We start from the raw sequence: 9,430 nt of genomic DNA on the forward strand, positions 1-9,430 counted from the left end.
GAGGAAGGGGCGGACGCAGAGCCTGCGCGGCCGGGGGCGGAGCCGGAAGCGCGGGGCGCGGCTGGTCCCTGCCCCGGCGCCGGCTCCCGCGGCCCGGGCCGCCCTGGGCCGGTTCGCGGGCAGGGGAGCGCGCCGCCACCGGGTCAGTACTCCCCGGCCGAAGACCTGCGCCGGCCTGCTGCCGGAGCCGGGGTCCACCTGTTCATCGCCAGCTCCCCGCTCCCCCTCTCCCCAGGCTGAGGCCACCCTGTGGGGCACCCCGAGTGCAGGTCCGAAGATCGAGGAAGTGGAGGGGTTGGAAGTTTTGGGAGAGCAAACAAAAATCGTGGAATCTTTTCTGTTTGTTTTTTTACCAGCCCAGTCCTCCCCTCCGCCCGTGGCGGTGGGAATTGAACCCAGGGCGTTTTTCGCGCTGTGCAATTGCTCCATCGCTGACCTACATCTTCACCTTCCCACAAGCTTTTTTATTTTTATTTATTTGAGACACACACACACACACATACATAAATAGGCAGGTAGAGAGACAGAGAGAATGGGCGCGCCAGGGCCTCCAGCCACTGCAGACAAACTCCACCTTGTGCATCTGGCTTACGTGGATCCTGGGGAGTCGGACCTGGGTCCTTTGGATTTGCGGGCAAAACGCCTTAACCGCTAAGCCATGTCTCCAGCTCCCCACAAGCTTTTTTATTCGTGCTGCAGGCCAGGTTATAAAACATTACTTGTTCTGTGCCGACACCCTCGACTGTGAGCTTCTTCAGTGGCCGGTGGAAAAGACAAGTGCATCGTGTGAGCCCAGTAAATTTGGAAAGCTTGCTGTTAGTGGCAGGATTCAGAAGATGGTTTCTGCTTCGTCTTTCCCAGTTCAGTATATTTGTTTTTCATATTGCAAGTTTTCAATTTCAGAGTTCCACATACAATAAATATGTTGGCCTCTTGCACCAGTGTTTCCCCAAATAACTTAGATGTCAACTGACAAGTTTTCCATTGATGGAAAGAACCAAGCAGAGAAAGGTGAAATGTAGTAATTCAGAATAACAAGACCATGGGCTGGAGAGACGACTAAGCTGTTAAGGAGCTTGCCTGCAAAGCCTAAGAACGCCTGTTGGAATCTCCAAGTCCCACGCATGGCCAGATGCAAAAGTGACGCAAGAGTGCAATGTCACACATGCGTGCAAGGGGGCGCACGCACCCGCAGTTCGTTCTCGGAGGCTGAAAGACCCTCCTGGTGCGCCTATTCTCTCTCAGGTTCGTTCTCCTTCCCTGTCTTTCTCAATAATAACACCAGAAAAACAGAGCTAACTAAATCCTGACTTGAAGATTTTATTTTTGTAAGAAACAGATTTTTGTTGTTTTGAGGTAGGGTTTCTCTCTAGCCCAGGCTGACCTGGAATTCAGTATGGAGTCTCAAGGTGGTCTTGAACTCATAGTAATCCTCCTACCTCTACTTCCTGAGTGCTGGGATTAAAGGCATGCGCCATCACGACCCGCCCAAAAAATTTAAAACTAGAAATGTTGGATAAAAACTGTCCATCCCAGCACTCGGGAGGCAGAGGTAGGAGGACTGTCATGAGTTCGAGGCCACCCTGAGACTCCATAGTGAATTCCAGGTCAGGCTGAGCTAGAGTGAAACCCTACCAAAAAAAAAAAAAGTGCCCATGCCAGACGTGGTGCATGCATCTGGAGTTCTCTCGTTTGCAGTGGCTAGAGGCTGTGGTATGCCTATCCTTCCCCTCTCTCTACCTATTTCTCAAAAATAAATAAGTAAATAATTAAAAAAAAAAGTTAGGCCACCCTGGAACTACAGAATGAGTAGCAGGTCAGCCTGAACTACAGTGAGACCCAACCTTGAAAAAATATTTTTAATTATTTGCGAGCAGAGGATAAGAGACAGAATGGGCATGTTAGGGTCTCCAGACACTGCAAACTCCAGATGCATAGGCCACTTTGTACATATGGATTTACATGGGTACCAGGGAGTCGAACCCAGGTCATTAGGCTTTACAGGCAATCACCTTAGCCACTGAACAATCTCTCCAGCTCAGGTCTGAGAGAGGGTCTCATGTAGCTTAGGCTGGCTCACAACTTGGTATGTAATTGAGAATGATCTTGAACTTCTGATTCTCCTGCCTCTACCTTCTGAGTGCTGAGATGACAGGAGTGTACCATGTTCAGTGTAGGCTGGGAATCTATTCCCAGGTCCTTGTGCGATCTAAGCAAGCACTGATCCACAGAACACACCTCCAGCACTAAGAAATGGCAGGTTTGTTTTTTTTTTTAACCTGGACCCTTAGGCTTTACAGGCAAGATCCTTAACTGCTAAGCCATCTTTCTAGCCCAAAATAGTAGTTTAGGGATTAACTAGTAGTTTAGGGAATATAGTGAAGAAAATAAAAATTCCAAAGATGTGACGCAAAGAGAAGCAGCTTGTGACTGCCAAGGACTGCAGACACAGTCGGAAAAACTGCTCTGGATTGGGTAATAAGGACGGCGGCGATCTCAGTAGTGTTGACTACAAAGGTTGGAGAATTAAGACTAGACAGAAGATAGTGGGTGAAATGGGATCATTATAGTGAAATTCTAGCTCTACAAAATTGACTGTTGGGAACAAGTATGTTTTTGATTAATAGTTACAGTTTTTGTGTGGTGCTGTTACAAAGAATTGCAACACACACACCGGGCAGTGGGGCGCGTGGAAAATCAGATTTACTTGTGCTGACACAGACTCAAGGGGATAATTTCCAAAGCCTGAGTCCTGAGCTGTTGCAGTCAGGTTCACATTGCTGGTAGAAATCACCCAACCAAGAGCAGCTTGTGGGGAAAAAAAGAGGTTTATTTTGCCTTACAGACTGGAGGGGAAGCTCCATGATGGCAGGGGAACAATGGCATGAGCAGAGGGTGGACATCAGCCCCTAGCCAACATAAGGTGGACAACAGGAGAGTGTGCCAAACACTGGCAAGGGGAAACTGGCTACAGTACCCATACACCTGCCTCCCCCAAAATACACTGCCTCCAGGAGGCATTCATTCAGAACACTTAAGTTTATGGGGGGGGGGGGACACCTGTATCAAATCATCACATGAGCCATAGTCATTCAGAACACTTTTAGACAGTTCAATGTCATTTCTAATGCTATCATTGGTGTATTTACATTTTCTGTCTAAGCCATGAGTAGGAGGTTTTTAATTTACTTATTTATTTGAGAGAGAGAAAGAGAGAATGGGCACGCCAGGGCCTCCAGTAGCTACAATCGAACTCCAGACACATACACCACCTTGTGCATCTGGTTTATGTGGATCCTGGAGAATTGAACCAGGGTCCTTTGGCTTTGCAGGCAAATGCCTTAACCACCAAGTCATCTCTTCAGCCTATGAGTGGGAATTTTTAGCAATAAGCATGTTTACAGAAGCAGAAAGGCAAGTTAGGCTAGGGGGACTTTTATATGCAGCTGCATTTAAGTAAGGCTTTGCAAGAAGCTCTACTTTGAGATAAGGCACTAGGGTTCCATACTCATTCAGCCTGGCTTTCTAACTCATTACCCCCTTAGCCTTTCTTTCTTTTTTTTTTTTTAAAGCATTTTCCATGATTATAAAAAAAATCCCATGTTACCCCCTTAGCCTTTCAAGGGGCATCACCTGGTTCTGTGTGTCTTTTGTCAGCTGCAGATAGCTCTGGAGGAGCATCTGGAACCTTACGGCCTCTGGATGAGAGGAGACAAACCTGGTTAACATATTGAGAATTCAAGTCCCCAAACTAGGGTTGAGTTGTGGGGAGATGAACAAGTTCTTGAATATCTCAGGTCTGGTTACACTGGCTGGCGGTCAGGCTACCGACTGGTTTCATTTCCAATTTGTTCATTAGGCACCAGGGAGCTATTTGGGACAATGCGACTCCAATTGGTGTCGGTTGTATTATATGGGAGTTGGAGATTTGTATCAGGTGTGACCCAACAGGTCTGGGGAACATCAGGACAAGTTGGATCGAGCTGACCCCCATATTGTTTTGGTTCTAATCTTCCTGTCCAATATACCTTCCCGTTTCGGGTACAGAGAGTGGCTCCCCCGTTATTAAAACAATCAGTTGGGATACGGGGGTAGTAGTTGGTGCAGGAGCATGGGGGCTTGGCTGTGGAGTTATGTGATACAGCAGGAGTAGGGTTCGGTCCAGAAACAAGGGGAGGCATAGGTACCGGGGAGACATAGGGTGGCTTAGTAGGATAACAGTCAGAGCAACCTGTGAATCTAACATAGATTTTGTTTGTTTCTCTGTGAAAGCAATAGACAGGAGTAGCCCCTTTGGAACATTTTTCCAGTTCTGAAGGAGCATGAGTGTGGTAGGTGGAACATTTACAATAGGAGAGCGCTTCCTTTGGGCATAGGATTGCTATTAGTATAAAAAGCAGGTAACTCCCCCCAACAGGCCCATTACACTTGTGTCCAGTGTGGCTAGGGCAGCTCTCTGTGATCAGCTCCCGTCTTTCTGAGCGGTTTCTGCCAGCCCTACAGAAAACACCAAGGTTAGTAATACCACTGTCCCCAGCAAAACAGGATGACATAATGACCATAACTCCCAGATGTCCCTGGTTGAATCTCTCAAGCTTCCACTGTGCAGCGACCAGTCCGCCTCCAGGTGTGTGACTGGAGCAGGGCTTCAGTTTCCTCAGGTGATGAACTCCCAAGCTTCAGCAGTGGGTAGACTGACCAACTTCCTGTGTGGTCAAAGCAGAGCAATGGGCTTGAAAGGTGAGCTTGAGGGGGCTTTCAGGGTCTCTGGTTGTCACCATCTGGCTGAATGTTTGGGCAGGGCGGCAGTCTTCACTGAGGAAGGATGGATCCACCACACACCTACACCTGTAACCTTTACAGCGGTGGCTATGGTTAGAAGCAGAGTACGGTCCCTTCCATGTGGGCTACGGGGGTGCCTTATGATAATCTCTTTATCCTTAACAAGTCTCCGGTTTTTAGGGGTACACTGTTCCCCCCCACATACACCGTGGTAAAAGTGTTACTCTAGCCCAGGCTGACCTGGAATTCACTATCAGGGTGGCCTTGAACTCACGACAATCCTCCTACCTCTGCCTCCCAAGTGCTGGGATTAAAGTCGTGCGCGGGCCCGGCACAGGGGAGTCTCTTAACACCACTGGTGTACCTGTGCTATCGTTGTGGCCAAGAGTTGTAGCTGAGTGTGAATTTCTATTTTTTATTTTTTGGTTTTTTGAAGTAGAGTTTCACTGCAGCTCAGACTGACCTGTAATTCACTATGTGGTCTCAGGGTGGTCTTGAACTCACCACCATCCTCCTACCACTGCCTCTCTAATGCTGGGATTAAAGGCGTGCACCACCATATCCAGCTTTTTTTTTTTTTTTTTCTTTTGGCTTTTCAAGGTAGGGTCTCACTCTAGCCCAGGCTGATCTAGAATTTACTCTGTATTCTCAGGGTGGCCTTGAACTCATGGTGATCCTCCAACCTCTGCCTCCAGAGTGCTGGGATTAAAGGCATGTGGCCCCATGCCCACCTCCATATCCAGCTTATTTTTCTTAAAAAATATTTAAGAGAGAGATGCACCACCTTGTGTATCTGGCTTATGTGGGTACTAGGGAATCAAACCTTTGTCCTTAGACTTTGTCATCTTTCCACTAAGCCATCTCTCTAGCCCCTCAGTGTGAATTTCTAAATATCCCATTTCCCTATGGCCTCCAGGGGTCTTTATGAGGGGCTGAGGGGACTACCAGACAGAATTTCAGAGGGTGAGCACATCATATTGTCAGAAGTACTATGGGCAGCACAAAAGTCCTGAGTAATTGGGTCTCTTGGCAAACTTAGCGTCTGATTCAGGGCCGTTCATGAGCTTAACTTTTTCCCAACCTCTGAGGCTGATAAGCCATATGTAAGTTCCACTTCATTTGTAGAATCTTTGCTCGTTCTTGGATAACCTCAGCATGAGGGCAGGTCCATAGTCTGCCCCCACTGATGTGGGCATTCCATATCTGGGCAAGATCTTGGGTAGCAGGGCCCTTGTCATGTCCCTGGTCTTTACAATTCTGGTGGGTATGTTTCTACCCAGCCCGAGTATACGCACACAATGAACAGCAGTTATATGTACACCTTACTAAGTCGTAGTTCATTAGAGTCTAATTCTGTGTCTTCAAATGGGCTCTGACCAGTTCTTTACTCCCAGTGGTTGGGAGGGCCTGTATGGCATCTCCATGTTACATCTCCACAAAGTGCAGGAAGCCTGGCTGCACAGTACTATGGGTTTACCAGAGTCTCTAATACTGTTTTTCTCATTGGTGTGTTCTCATGGAGTTGGCCAACCAAGGGGTTAGCCAGAGGGTCTGGGACAAAGAGGCATCAGTCAGGAAGGAGCCACCACCCATCTGAGTTCTTAGTACCCCTTTCTCCTCTTACCCAATTTACCTCCTGAGGCAATATAGTGTGGGCAGGATGGAGACCATCAGGATCCTGCTGGGAGGGCTGAGGGGTCACAGTCATGGCCACTTGTTTTGCTTTCATATATCCCTCTGGTTTCCTGGGGTTATGGGGCTTTCTCCCTTCTCATGTCCCGGGCAGGGGACAATGATGACTACTGGCTCCCACACTGCTTCTCCGAGGCATAAGACTTCAATCTGATTCTTTGAAACAAGTTTGTGTTTTTTTTTGTTTTTTTAATTTGCACATGGAGAGCGAGCGAGTGCTTGCCAGAGCCTCTTGCCACTGCGAACAAACTCTAGACCTGTGCACCACTTGGTGCATTTGGCTTTACTTGGATATTGGGGAATCAAACCCAGGCTGTCAGGCTTTGCAAACAAGCACTTATAATCACTGAGCCATCTCTCCATCCCTTCAGTCTGATTGGTAATCACCTTTCCTCCTGCTGGCCAGGAGGCCTTGAACTGGAAGAAATCCTTCTGCCTCAGCTTCCAATGTGCTGAGATTTTAGGTACATGCCACTGGCCTGACTCTCTACTTTTTTGTATTCATATTTTATTTTATTTTTGGAGGAAGGGTTTCTCTACAGCCTAGGCTGACCTGGAATTCACTATGTAGTCTCAGGGTGACCTTGAACTCATGGTGGTCCTTCTATCTCTGCCTCCCAAGTACACCACCACATCTGGCTTCATATTTTATTTTATTTTAGAGGTAGGGTCTCACTCTAGCCCAGGCTGACCTGGAATTCACTATGGAGTCTCAGGGTGGCCTCAAACTCATGGTGATCCTTCTACCTCTACTTCCTGAGTACTGGGATTAAAGGCATGCGCCACCACGCCCAGCTTCATATTTTATTTTTGACGGTGGGAGTTAAATCGAGGTTCTCAAGCATGCTATGCAAACACACTACCAGTGTAATATACCTCCAGTCCTCCTTTTTTTTTTTTTTTTTTTTTTTTTAATGGGGTGAGGGACAGAAGGCAGGAACCGAGAACTGAAGAACGTTTGGCACTTAATGTCTCTGTCCAAACCTTTGTACTAAGAGACAACCAGATTCTAGCAATGCTTTTAGTACGAATGGCCCTGTCCCTAGGATGACCCAGCCTCTTCTATCCTATTAAAATACCTGTCTGACAGAGCACAATGCTGCCAGAAAAAATTTCCCAAAGACTTGAGGGCCATTCCTTTGAAATGTAATCATCAGAAAGGACAGGGCATCCCTTTCTCAGTCTTGGGGAAAGACTGCAGAGATCATCTGGACAAACTTGAGTCAGGCTACTGAAAATTTTTCTAAGTCTATGTGTACACTAGCTTGTAAAATCTTTAAGAGTAGAACTCTCTGAAGTCAGTTTACCAAGTACATTCCCTTCCCTACCCTGGATGTTGGGATCCTTGGACCTGTCTCCAGCAAGAATCCCATTAAATTGGCTTAGCCAGCCCCCTTTGTCCCTAATGTTTCATCCTGGAAATTTTCCATCCACTGACCTCCTACATTGTTACTTGCCCATGCTGTACTTGGAGATGAATCCAGTCTCTCCTCCCCACTGCATGGGCCTCTATAAATACCTCCAAGATCCTTGATGAAGTCTTTCTTACAGTTTTTTTTTTTTAAGTGTTTCAAGGTAGGGTCTCACTCTAGTCCAGGCTGACCTGAAATCACTATGTAATCTCAGGGTGGCCTCAAACTCATGGTGATCCTCCTACCTCTGCCTCTCAAGAGCTGGGATTAAAGGTGTGCACCCCCATGCCCGGCTTTTCTTATAGTTCTTTAAAGGTGTCTAGAAAATGCTTTTTTTCTTTGAGGATTGAATCCTAAGATTGATAACTGCCATCTAGCAGATACAGATGGCCAAATCATATTTACCTTGACCAACTCTTTTATTTTTTATTTATTTACTTTTAGTTTTTTTTTTTTTTTTTTTTTTTTTTTGAGGTAGGGGTTCACTCTAGCTCAGGCTGACCTGGAATTCACTATGTAGTCTTAGGGTGGCCTCGAACTCAACGGTGATCCTACCTCTGCCTCTCCGATGCTGGCATTAAAGGTGTGCGCCACCACACTCGGCCTGACCATCTCTTAAGTCCTCACCTGGCTGACTCTCCATTCACTCTCCTTTACTCAGTTTACCCTTAACATGCCTAATACCCCTACATAAATAGCAATGATGCTCTTTGGGTAAGCAGTTAATAAATAGCCACCCCCCACCACCACCTCTTTAACGTCTGGCTGTGTTTATGTTTGACAAAATCCAAAAATAGGATCATCTGCTCGTTTCAAGTCCAGAAAAGAAAACCTTGGACTGGTTTTGAGAAGCCAGGTGTTGGTAACATCCCACCCTGTGGTGCTTCCTCACAGGCCGCAGTCCCTGTCTTGCAGAAGCAGTAACTGAAAGTGGCGACCAAATCGTCTATATATATATTTTTTTTTTCCCTTTGCTATTGGGTCTCACTCTGGCCCAGGCTGACCTGGAATTCGCTATGTAGTCTCAGGGTGGCATCGGACTCATAGCGATCCTCCTGCCTCTGCCTCCCGAGTGCTGAGATTAAAGGCGTGCACCACCACGCCCGGGACCCGTTTATTGAGGGAAGGGTGGATGCACAAGGTTAAAGACCTCCTGTCATCCTCGGGGGATCTGACTGCAGGAGTAGGGAACTCAGGTTGACCTAAGTTTGCTGCGGCGTCCGGTGTCTCCGCTGGCCGCTGAGAGCGCAGCTTGAAGCGGGAGGCCTCGCGAGATTGCCCACCGCAGCTGGACGCTTACCTGCAGTCACCAAGAGTTCGCTGGCTTCCGCTCAGTGAGAAAAATTGCTTCTGGAAAACGACTTTTCTGGTCCACACCACTCTCTGGATCCGAGGGACCACAGCACCCCGCAACCGGAAGTTTAGCAACAAACTCACTTCCCGAGCCGTGCCAGCCTGGGTGCATTTTTCCGTACAGCAAGATGGCAGCTCCCTTGTGCTTCCTTAGTCAACCTCCGTTTTATATCTAGCCCCTCTTATTTTGG

The sequence above is a fragment of the Jaculus jaculus genome, chromosome 6, assembly GCF_020740685.1.
Source record: "Jaculus jaculus isolate mJacJac1 chromosome 6, mJacJac1.mat.Y.cur, whole genome shotgun sequence".
NCBI classification, from domain to species: domain Eukaryota; kingdom Metazoa; phylum Chordata; class Mammalia; order Rodentia; family Dipodidae; genus Jaculus; species Jaculus jaculus.